This window comes from Neodiprion virginianus, chromosome 4, assembly GCF_021901495.1.
Source record: "Neodiprion virginianus isolate iyNeoVirg1 chromosome 4, iyNeoVirg1.1, whole genome shotgun sequence".
NCBI lineage: Eukaryota > Metazoa > Arthropoda > Insecta > Hymenoptera > Diprionidae > Neodiprion > Neodiprion virginianus.
The window spans coordinates 22,225,338-22,238,207 of NC_060880.1; the positions used below are offsets into that span (position 1 = coordinate 22,225,338).

The 12,870-nt window shown below is 35.0% G+C and overlaps 2 protein-coding genes across 3 annotated transcripts in view; one reads left to right on the forward strand and one right to left on the reverse strand.

The window, feature by feature from the left end:
* Positions 1-10,798, reverse strand: part of LOC124302633 (carcinine transporter-like) — a 35,380-nt gene extending 24,582 nt beyond the window's left edge. For both annotated transcript variants that reach the window (XM_046758982.1, XM_046758981.1), the window contains exon 1: positions 9,989-10,798. The gene's annotated coding sequence lies outside the window, so the exon portion shown is untranslated. The remainder of the gene's footprint in view (positions 1-9,988) is intronic.
* Positions 8,627-12,870, forward strand: part of LOC124302628 (centaurin-gamma-1A) — a 67,181-nt gene continuing 62,937 nt past the window's right edge. Inside the window, exon 1 of the mRNA XM_046758968.1 lies at positions 8,627-8,645. The gene's annotated coding sequence lies outside the window, so the exon portion shown is untranslated. The remainder of the gene's footprint in view (positions 8,646-12,870) is intronic.

Genomic DNA, 12,870 nt, shown 5'->3' on the forward strand with positions numbered 1-12,870 from the left:
CATCACGATTTACCTGCCCGCTCAATTTGAAGTAGATTCATTCTATAATATACTGTAATAACCTTACTTTCAAAGAGAGATAAATGGCTAACGAGCAGCTATGATGTCAGGTCAATTTTCAAAATGCGCGAGCTTCGTGACAAGCCTCCCTAACTTCCATATTTCTTTTTCGTCTATACATCTAATTGTCGAAAGATCGTAGAAATATATCAGGTAATAATGCATTGTGTGTCTAGGGCGGAAAGGAAGCGATGCGATAAAAAATAAAAATCGTCTTCTTCCATTCAAAAGAAACGAATACCTTCTCGAGAATTATTGCTGCACTGTACGACGGTGATTTGCAATTAATTTTTTACTTTTCACAAATTCGTGTAAAAATTTCCTTTACGATTGAGTATTTAAATACTTTTTTGTAGTGTGCTTCAAGCGCTAAACTGTTGAAAGTATTTGACCGGCTCAAAGCTCGTCAAATTTCTTATCCGGCGAAATACTTTTTATTTGTTATCTCGGATAAATCATGGTCAAATGCTTTTCTTTCCGTATACCCGCAACCTTCGTCTGACTGTGTAATTCTTCACGGAACCGACCAGGGAATTGGCTAGATCGAATTAGTTTTGTTACTCGTTACAATATTGTAACCACGACGAATGAAACAAGGTCGTGATACGACTACGTGATGACCTTGCCGGTAAGCTATTAATATTCGTGATGCCTTGCAGCCTGCCCTTTTTTTCGTTGAATTGGACAATTTAAAAGACGACAATCTTTCTACACGCTGTGTCTTCTGCTGTCAAGAAAACACCCCAGAGAAAGCATACTTTTAGTTGTTTTCAAAAAAAAAAAAAGTCCGCCTTATTTGGAAACTGTGAAAAAACTGATTGTTTATCCATTGCATTCGTATCCATTTTACATATTCGGAACACTTTCACAGTCAGAGATCTGATTGAGATTTTATGAAACTGTTTCGGACGGAGAATTTCCCAGACATTTGTTCTTACGTAGTCAAAATATTTTTCTACCAGGGAATTCATAACGAAGACGAGGAATTTTTGAGGCTAAAATCGATCGCAAAATTTAAAACTCAATATCTCAAGCTTGCGTGCAAGTTTGATTGAAATCGGAAGCGAGATAGAGAACGGCATATGAGTAGAAAAAGACAGCGATAGGAAAAAGAGAGAGAAGTTATTTGTTTCTTCAGCTTTATCGGCATCAAAAGACGTTCCACATTTCTGCTTTATATAAACATGGTACCTAATTTTCTTATCACTCCCTAGAGGATCGCTTATCGATGAGCGTACGCGTTGCTTTGTTAAACAAGGCAAAAACATATATCCGAATACCACTGCGATGCAATAGGAATGCCCTAGTCGATCTGTAACGATGTTTGCATCAGTACCTAGCAAACGGAATTGATGGTGAAACTACGCAGTAATTTTAGTCGATTTTCTTTTCACAGATGTTTATGTTAAGCTGATGAATAAGAAAAAAAATTTCAAAAAGAGAAAAAAGTATCGACAACACAATATTTTGATCATGTTCGATGGTTCCTCCAGTAATTTAATTTATTTTCAAGGTCATGAAAAGTATTGCGAAAAATACTATTTTTTACGGCTTTTTGTTTGTGGTTTTAAAATTACAACATCATCCAGCAAAAAAAAAACATTTTCCGATAAATACATGGCACTTATGTAACATTCCGCACTGGAATAGGCTTATTGTAAAATTGTAACAACGCCGTCTACATCGCTCATATGATTTCGCAATTATGTTTATCTGTAACAGCCAACTACAGCTGTAGTAAGTCTGTTTACAGACACGTTTCCCACGTACTCCATTGCAAAGACGAGTAGATCCGGTTCCATGGAAACTTTGCTATAGTCTATTTATCTAACAACAAGTGACAGCTATATCTAATGTGAGATTTGTTACGACATATTTAATTAATGACATCAGGTTTAAAACATTCACGGCTCGAACAAAAATTGGTGGTCAACGAAATATCTGTCGGTATTTTCGAAGTGGCGTCTTTACAAACTGTCGTTTGAAAAACTTTGCATTGTATTTAAAAAATCCAATCTTCCTGTGTCTGAAGCAGAAATATATAAAATAATCGGATCATATTTTTTCCAGCTTATCAAAGGAGCGATAGTTGAATATTCATAACTGTTGCATCGCTTTCATTGACTAACAAACATTCAGGGTTATACTTTGGACAATATAGATTAAGGAACAATCGTTGTTATGTATAAGGTCTAACGATAAATAGTGCCAAGAAGACTTTTGCATTTTTCAATATTTCTCGATAAAATGTATAGGTGATACTCTTGAAACGTGACACTCTTAGAAAAAAAATAGCTTGATAGTGAACGATTCAAGAAAAGTATTTATTCTGAGATTCGAGGTGGGTTTATTTTGGACTAGAGTAAAAACGGAAGATGAATTATTTTAAATTAGTATTTTATTTATTAGTATGGTATTGTTGTTAAAACGAATCCTGGAAATTACAGGAATAGTTTTCAGAGCACGTTCGGAAAAAACTAGGATTTTACTACGCCAGTATCACAGATTAATTTTTTGTTTAATCGAAATAGAAAAAACAAAAAGTATGATCCAATTATTTTTTGTCTTTCTGGTTTATAGGTATATTATATAATATTTTCATACTAATCGTAAGACCCGATTTAGCTGCCGACAATTTCGAACCACTGCAATATCTTTCTTTCATCAAAGCTGCATCCAAATCTTAAGTATTCCGGGTAATCTAGGGTGAGTTGTATGACTAGTTTTTCAAAGATTTTATTTTTAAAGAAAATGAACGTACTCGTTTTTCCTTTAACTTCGTATTTCTTATAGCTCGCAATAGTGAACGGGGCAATAAAATCGTCACTAACCTTCTCACGTGTGTCGTGTGCGGGTAAAGTTATGCTCGATGACCTTGGCTCTCGTGTGATATAAATTCATAACTCAACATTAGGAAAGAAGTGGAAGTATTGGAACATAAGCGGAACTTTCACTCTGATTCATGCTTATTTCCTCAATCGCGGTAAGTGTCACAAGATCATTGAACGATATTCCGGACCAACTTCATTGCGTTTGTAATTGGATTTTCAGAGTGTTCACACTCGTCGAGGAACACTGCAATTACACCTTCTTGGTATTGTATCTACCGAATGTACAGCATTCACTCGTCGCTTGTCGTTAGCCGTGTCGTTGCAGATCAAAAGTCATTGATTATTGATTGATAGCGAAAAAAGAAGTAATTTACCAAGTTAAATCTGCTTCGCATCCTGCCGTGTCGGTTATGTTTCATTAAAAACCACGAAAAGCTCCCTGTCACCGAACAGGAAGTTGTTACTGCAAAACGATACCAAATACAGCACCTGTGTAGTTACATTAGAATTAACCTTCGACGAACACTTGGTTCTGTGAAAATTTTTTCTCTGCTATCAACTGCGATCTCTCTAATTCACGAATTATAAATTTTTCTATATTCGTGAAAATTGTATTGTATGTTACATATGGTGCATTCCACGTCTTCACCCTCATAATCATTGTGCTTCCCGAACAAACTGTATCATTTTCTATTTTAGTTTTTGATTTTCCGGAAATTTTTTTTGGGTACAGTAGAATCTCAAAAATACCTATATTAATTTTTTTTAATATTGTTCTGAAGGATCCCTAGCGAGTAGCGATTGTCGCCAGTCGTGAAAAAACCCATGGATAGTAAACCAGTTCCTTGTACGGGTCTATAGAACTACAACATTTGTTGTTCCACGAAAACGAAAAAATATCGTTTTTTTTTTTTATCGATTATTGAAATTGAATCTCAAATGTTTTTCGGCCGGCGAAAATTCTTTAAAATTTCCTTAAAAAGCGGAGTTACTAGTATTTTGAATTTGAAAAAAAAATTTAAAATAGCAACTTCATTTAAACTTTTACATTCATTTAAAGATTACATTTTTCCACGCTTTGGTCGAATAGGAAATATTCTAGGTGTCCAAGAGGTTGTTTACTATCACGGATCCTGTGCCAAAATAATTGATACAAAGTACAGCATTTTTGGTATTTCTTCATATATTACAATTACAACGTATTTTTCACGTATTACGATAGTTATTGCACCAGAACATTTTTCAGACAATTGAAAAAAAATTAAAGTAAGTGTTTTTCAGGTCCTACTAAATCCACACAAAATTTCGAAAAAAATGAAAAATATGAGGTTTAAAACTTTGTTGAAGCGACATGGAATGCCCTATATGTATACTATCAAGAAATGTCGCCCAATATGCTAAACGTTTAACGTTTAGTAAACAAAACACGAAATATGTGTATGTATAAGAGGCACGTATTGAAAAACATAAACCTATACTTAGATTGCTACAAATTTAGTGATCATTTTATTTTAATCAACAAATTCTTGGATATAAATTATTAATTAATTCTCACATCTTTGCGAAATAGCGTTGAATATACGTTACGTAGGTACATGCAATATTATTCATGGTGGCGACAGACCGGGAATTTTACCGTGATTTCATCTATCCGGAAAAGACAGGGAATTGTAACGGTCCACAGGAAAAAACGTATGTTTTTCATAAATAATTTTGTTAGTCGCATTCCATCGCGGACTGTTTGTAGAGTTCATCGAGACCTGGACAACTTTCGAACATAACTTTCGTCTATCTGTAAGAGTTTAGTCAGCGTTCGCACAACTGTGTGGTGCCTTTCCGATTTGGCGTACAAGTATCGTTATATCTCCAAAACTATTGATCTCGTTTTAACGAAACATAGCCTACAACCTAACCAGACGTTGTGGTTATCCAGAGAGAAAAAAGGAATGAAGATCGCTTCAGTAATTCTGGAGTTATGAGCGAAAATACGGACGGACGGACAGAGATGCGTAGAGATTATATTCCTTAATCCTTAGTGTTGAATCTTTAGATACTGATAAATTATAAAGAATCGAGATCTCGCGACGATCTTGGACTGTAAGTTTTTGGATTCGGCTATAGTATCACATACATTTTTTCCAAAAAAATGATGGTATCGTACTTTTAGAATAAACTTATTTTTTACTTTGGAGTAACATGGATCCATGTAAATTGTTCAAATGATTTATCCAGTATTTTGTTACGAAAGCTATACGATTCAATAAATCGCGAACGGCACGCTTACTTTTTTCGCTGAAACGTGATGAGCATTTTGAATTTTCAAGGTCAAACATTTTGAACAATCAGTGACTCGAGATTGGATTAAGTGTTGAATCTCAAACAAAAGTAATGGGAGTTAGTTTAAATCGATACTGAAATGAGGAAAAATCACCGATATCGAAAGTGGACAGGGTTGATCGCATGTCGACTTGTTATGGAATGCCCCAAAGACACGGTGAATCACGCGATATATGTGTTGAGAATTGGAGGGACTCAGTTAACACAAAGTTCATCCCTTCAGCCCGTCAGAGCAGCTATGAGACCCCTCCGAATCAATACTACTATGGCATGAATTGTGTGTGTGATTTAAGGGTATGCGGTACTCCCACCCTTACCGACCGAGAAAACTACCCCTTGTTTTTCATATATCAAATAAACAAATGAACGGGAACGGTTCTCTTTCGTAGCGGGATTTAAGAACCTTACTAATATCCCGAAAATCATCAAAAAAAACGTGTGGTTTTAATTTTAATAAAATATCCAATTCCGTCAAGCCAAATGGAGAATATTGAATACAATCAACGTTGGAAGCTGTCTTGAATGTCTGTCGGTACGAATTGCTTGCTATGGATGGTTTATCACACTACAAACTCATGCTTTCGCAAATATTTCAAGTTATCTCTTAATCGCTGTAACTGCAAATGACGTGCATATTCCATAAAAATATATGGCTCACACGCTGGCGCATCACTGTTTGCTTATCAAATATGCGTTATTTTACAACGATTAAATCGTAATCTGCTTTGAGCGTTTACGTTTTTTATTATCACTGTGTCGATGACAGTGAGACAGTTTCGTTGGAAAGAAATTTTTGCTTTTCATTGTATGCATACAATGTATATCATGTGCACCTTAAGGAGGTGAAGGAACCTGCGTAGCAGAAACCACATCCATACGTGACATATTTAGCGATGCGCAGTTGAAGTTGTACTATGAATGAAATTTGATAATGATTCAAAAAGAACGAGAAACACTTAGTCGTCAACGAGAAATTAGCACGTCATTTTGCCATTTTTCGCCAAAAAATCGAATCGATTGGTGTTTGTTTTATTCAAAAGTATGTAGATCGAGCTTTATTGGCATATTTTTTAATTTTTAATCAGATAATGAGTGGCATTGTCATTGACAATAACGTCTACCATTTTAATCAGTGACATTTTTACGGCGCCCACGGTCTCTCAGTCCACAGCAACCTAAAACCCATGCAGGACACTTTGACACCCCGTTTGTTTGCGAACGACCTCTTCGCACACGACACGATTACACACGCAAATTTTAATCTACACGATACTTTCGCACATGGTATTATTGTACGTGAAATATTTGCACGCCGGATTTGTTATCAGGTGTGCTTTAGCCGAAAGCTACCCAACTCTCCCGATCCTTACGAAAAATCGCAAAAGATGATTATGACAGAGTTGGGTACACTCATTTTTTCTCTTCTTAACGCAGTGCCGCGGGTAAAAGCTTCGCTTGCAATATTGCTGTGTGCAAAAGTGTCGTGTGCATCGAAGTGCAAAAGTGCCGTAGGCAAAAATTACCGTGCGTAAATAATACCCGCTCCAAATACACCTCGACAGATTTACTTTGTGTTTTTAGAAAGTATTCTTGTATTACCGATCCTCTTTGCCACGATCCTACTTTTTTTTTTTTTATTCGTCGTATTCTTTTAGTAATTTGATAAAAAAAAAAAAAGGGCGCGAATGTGGACGAAAGATCAACGGTAGCTATTTCATTGAAACGAAAAATGTGATTATGGAAAAGCATACAAACTACGTAAGAATAATGTCTCTAAATGTGAAGTAAAACTAACGTATTTTCTTGATATACACGTTTTATGAAGAATTCATTTTTTCTAAAGAAAAAAACAAGCGGTACTTTTCATCACTTTGTTACAACTGGCCTGCCATTACCACGTTTCTCCCATTATTTCCGATCATTTATTACCTATTATTTAAACAGTATACTTACAAACTCTTCCACATTCTTTACAGTAACCTTGTAATTTCATTCCTTTCCTCTTATTTCCATCCTGCCTGATGCACGCTAACAATAAGACGAATGCAAACGGCATTCTCATTTCTCTTACTCGTTATCAGCTACTTTTGTTCCCCACTATTTATTTACTCTTGCATCTTTCCGGCATTTATACTATCTGTCTCAGATACACTGCTATCTCAACTTCCAACTAGTCAACTTCGAATATACTTCTCAACAAAACCAATTCCTAATTCCAAATACCAAATCCATATCATATACGGTAATCAAAATTACACTTTCTTCAATAAAACACTCTTACACTGCTGAATAGAACTTGAATAAATCATTGTCATATTGAAATATTTCGTAAAATGCTTCCTTCATTTTTCATGACATGGTTTCGTGTTGCATTAATTTATTCATTTTATAGCAATTTGTATAAAATCTTCCATAAGCGTCCTACGAACTTTGTTGGAGTACTTCGAGTTCATGAATCTTTTTCGAGGGAAGCATACGGTCGAAGAAAACGGGCATGACAGTTTTTAATGCCCGTCATTTGATTGTAAAATCGTGTAAATTTCAGATCTTTTTCATCCAGCAGTTTCCGAGATCATCGCAAGATTTTATCAACGTTTGACGTTATTCGAAAAATTTGTGTTTCGAATACTTGAGGTTCAAAAATGTTTCATCGAAATTAGAAAACGTAATTCGCCATCGAAGCCAATACATTTCTTGTATCACCGTAGATGATGAAAAGTAAAAACGCACCATTTAGCGACACGTTCAATTGACTTTATACACAACAAAATCTTAAATGAAATTATATAACATATTACACAACTGATAGAATTATATTTACTTAATATATAATAATTAATAATATGTACGTCATTACATTTAATTTCTGATCTGCTACTAAACCCACGTCGAAATTTATGAACGATCTTCAGGATTTGATAGAACATGCTGTGCATAACGTTCGGTCGAATCGATTAAGGTACATTTGTGCTCAAAATCATTTGTGCCGATTTTCAGTAAGAACCGCGCTTGAAAGTTTTAAAAAATTTCTTGAAAACGGGTACGGAAATTTTTATACAAGGCCACAAGGATTTTCTCAGAACTTTTTTCGTAGATCACCTAGATTTGAAACTACGTCAATCTGTAAACTCTCAAATCACTACAGCACTTGATTTATTAAATCTAAAAACATTCGACCGTTTTAACAGATTGTGTGAAAAGTGAATTTTGAATTTTGACATTTGTGAGTTGTACAGTCACTAAGTTGTCTTTCAGTATTTTTTTTTTTTTTTTTAATTCGATCACGAGAAAGTTATTTTATTCAATTTCTGGTGTCACTTCTTACACTGAAAATCACGTTTAATTTGTTTCAGAAAAGCCATTTCGCCGGAATGTCAAAATAAAAGCCTCTTTTCAACCAGCCGTCGTGTCAATTGCGTAAGTATATGTAAATCATCATATATACTTGTAAATATACATGTAAATTCATGTACAAAATACCCGTTAAAAAGTATCTTATTACGTTACCTGAGCCAATGGTACTGAACGCGTATGAAAGAAGAACCCTATTATGTGACAGAAATAAATGTGAAAAAATTCAATGGGAAGAGGGGTGCGCAACGGAACTCTCTTTGTACCGAAACGGGCGAATATGGTGAAGAAAACGTCAGTCCTTGGAACTGACCCAGATTTATCATTCAAAATCGTTTCTTTTCAGACTTTTACTTATTGAATTGAGTACAAAGATTGCTCACAATCAGCTTAACAAGCGCTTACGAAGGTAACTTCCAAATAGTGAAAGTATATTATGTCAATTATGCAGTACACAAGCTTTTGAAAATACTTAGACAAAGTAATATTACTCACGGTAAGATCACATTGCGTCGAGGTTTTGAAATATTCTTAGAAACACCACGTCTAATAAATGATACTCATTGAAAAAAAAGCGGTTTTACCAAAAACCCTTGCTTTTTTCGGCAAGGCATGATCCGCACAGTATCTAAGCCGTTTTTTTGCGAACTTGACAATTCAGGCGAAGCTTAATGGAACGTTGTATCGATGAGAATAATATTTTTTACAAATTTCTACACAACTCAAATACAAATATAATTAATAAAATAAAACAAATACAAAAACAACACAAATACTTGCAAACGATTATGATGGTGGAAAAATATGTTCTCAACGTCGTTGCAGATTTTTTTCTCAATGCCACGTTTTTGCAAAGACAAACGTGTATGGAACTCCGTTTGCAAATGCCTAATAAGTTATTAGATCACAATTTGTACAGTAACTTTGATTTCCCACGCTACTGTAAAAACTGTCGAATAGATAAAACTGTGTTCGACAAAAATTGCAACGAAGAATATGGTTTCGAAAAAACATCTCATTTCACGTTAATCACACCGATAATTCAGCAGATGTTAAAGACGTTCAAACGATATAGAATTATAAATCGACACTTGTCTGTGACATTGTTATGAGTTATGGATGAATTTTTTTTCATCTCGTCGTACGAACAAAGACTTCATCATTTGAAAAAATGTTACGATTCCCGTGAAAAAAATATTCGAAACGTATAGAATTTTTGGGATTGGACAATATTATCATTGTCCCTTGCAAATATGAGTAATGAAGTAGCGTAATTTGAAATAATATCATCGAATATATCGAACGCCATTGAGAAATTCTTTATTGATTATATCAAACTTCCTATACGCTGTAATCCGTTGCAGTGTAAATAAATTTTTCTAGAGATTATACAACGAATATTTACTCACAATAATATTTAAGTGGCTCTTGACATAATTGACACCAACAAATCGATACGATCCAACCGGGAATCCCGCTTCTTCACCCACCGCCAACTAACCTTGCACTAAACTGAGCCACCGCGTCCATATTCAGCACCATCCGTTTCGCAACAACAATGCCAATTTATGGGTACCGATTAAATTTAGACCCCTTGATTTAGTTTCAAATAAACAAATTGCCCTGAAATGATAACAGCTACTTAAATCCGGGCATATTGTATGAAAAGGATGATTACTTTTTTTCCCGTCTCATTATCTTGACAATATGATGTTTATTTTGGTGACATTAATACAACGATGCGTTTTCAGGGATAATTGTAACTTCGCAGCTCTAGGATTGTCTCGAACTCGAGTGATAGTATTTAAACAATACCTGCTCACAATTTACAAAAGAAGCGTAAAGGAATGGAAATCAAAACTCTTCTGTAATATTTCTGCAATATTACAAAAGCATTTCATAATGAAACTGGGATATCGGAATCCATGCAAAATTATGTCGCAGTAATATTTCCGCAATATTTCGTGCTGATTCACGTTAACTATCCTAGTCGTTACGTTCCTGTATGGTTACTAAACACAATTGCGATGAGGTGGCACCAACGCGAAGGGGCGAATTCCGTGGGTGCTGCAACAGGGCCCAGATTTTATCTGATACATTCTCAAACGTCGAAACAAGGTTGTGAATGATCGTCAACTAATCAATTATCCTAGAACACTTAGTCGAAAAACATACGATTGCATCTGCAAACCTTGCCACTGTTCCAATTTGCATTGAAAATTGTGCCACTGAAATCTGTTCATTATTTAACTTGAATTTACTTATAGGAGCATAGTTCTGCATTAATATGAGATCTTGTGTTGGAATCGGAATCTTAATGTTTTTTTTTTTTGTTTTTTTTTTGGGTGTGGGGTTTCATTTCGAGCCCTATGAAACCATTCGTGAATTGTTCCGAGGCTGAAGTTGGCAACGATAACGCGACGATGCACGTTTATGAAAAACTATTTATTCGCACCTTTAAGATTATCTGATATTTATAAAAGCTCAATAAAGCAGAAAATAATCATATTTTGAAAAGCAAACCCCTTAAAATTCATTCCAAATTTGCAAAGTAACCATTTTTTTTGCAATGTTCAGTCAAGCCAACGTTACTAACTTCATCCTCGTGAATCATTGGAGTCTGACGGGAACTCTAGCAAAACCAGACATCCTATATTAAATGGGTACAGTCCTTTAGCCCTTACGGCAAAGTTCGTGGTTGAGTGGCTCGCAGTGTCAAGTATAACCTGTAAGTAAACTCGATTAATTCTGAAATCTGGCTCCGTAGTCTAATCATAAACTTTTGTCAAACCTGTTATTTTTTTTTCACCCAACCGACTCGAGTTTGATTAAAGCGCTCGCGCAACATACATTTTCAACACGTTTTAACATCCAATCGGTTAATAATAATATCTTGCCTGAGACGAGCCCATTGCAGTTTATCAATTCAATGGTTTTCATAATTTCGAACTAATTATACTTGACGCGAGGAGCTGCAGTTGCACTCTGAAAGGTAATAAATAATAACCTCGTGTGTTATTTACCTACGACTTGATACTGGTATTTTATATAGGCTCATTTCACGCGGCTACCACGTGTATAGATAATAATTAAAACAACAGTAATAACATTATTTTTATCTAATTACTTCAAAATTTAGAAACTAAAAAATCGTACTCGAAATGCGATTTTCATTATAATTCAACTCTTTGATCGGCAGTAATCTTCAGTATTTAAGATCAATTCAGAATCACGTGCTCACGTTTCATCAATTTTCGAAGTGTTGTAATTTTATATTTATCATACCAATGTTAGATTATTACTTTCTGAGACGTGATTTTCTTGTAAAATATGATATTTTTTCGTTTCAAATTCTTTATTACTCAGAACTATATTTCTCAGTTATGGTAAAAAAAAAACAAAAGAGTTGACTACCGTACAGTTGTCAGTATTAAAAAAAAATTTCATTCATAGTTTTTCCCCGTATTATATCCGCGTAAGGATAAGTAATTTCACCAATACTGCGTACATTTACAATGAGTGTAATACTATCTGCGTACTGCATTTACAAAAACGAAATGACAGTTTAATTTTTGGCTAGCAAATGGCTATTGTTGTTCTAATTCAACGGCATACAGAGGCAAGGAAGCTACTGTGTATAAAATATTACGTGATGTTCGGCCCTATTAATCAGATAGATTCAAAGGACCAGTTAACGTAATAACGCTACTTCCATACATTCTCCTTGTTTCGAACAACGGATGAACGCTTTAACGTCGTATTGAGATCAGCACCTACCACTCTAGTGCCGTACCTAAAATCTGTTGTGCTGTCAAAGATGAGGGGAATCCGATAGAATGACGGTGACGAAAATTAAATTGAATTCCACGCATAGAAAACTGTACAAATGCTTAACACGTGACGGAAAGACAATTTTACGAATCAATGTAACAGAAGAAATCAGTGTGCCCGGAACATTTATCAATTACTTTTGTTCGACAACTCAAGTTGTCACAGATGCCGAGGTTTGGTGACAAATTTTTAGTGGCAAATTCAAGCTGCCAAGGGTAAAAATAGTATATTCTCTGTTAACTTGAGTCAACTTTGGATACGTGCCGCGATAATGTAAAAAAACCATACAACAAAGCTCGCATGCGTCAAATAATTTCATTCCATAACTTGATCGTACCAAATCACGATCAGATTTTCGTTTGCTCGTCGGGTTCGCCAACTCGAAAAAATGTCTCTAATTTAAAAAATTCATGAAATTTCACGCCCTATTGAGGTAAAGAAATTAAATAGATAAATTAGT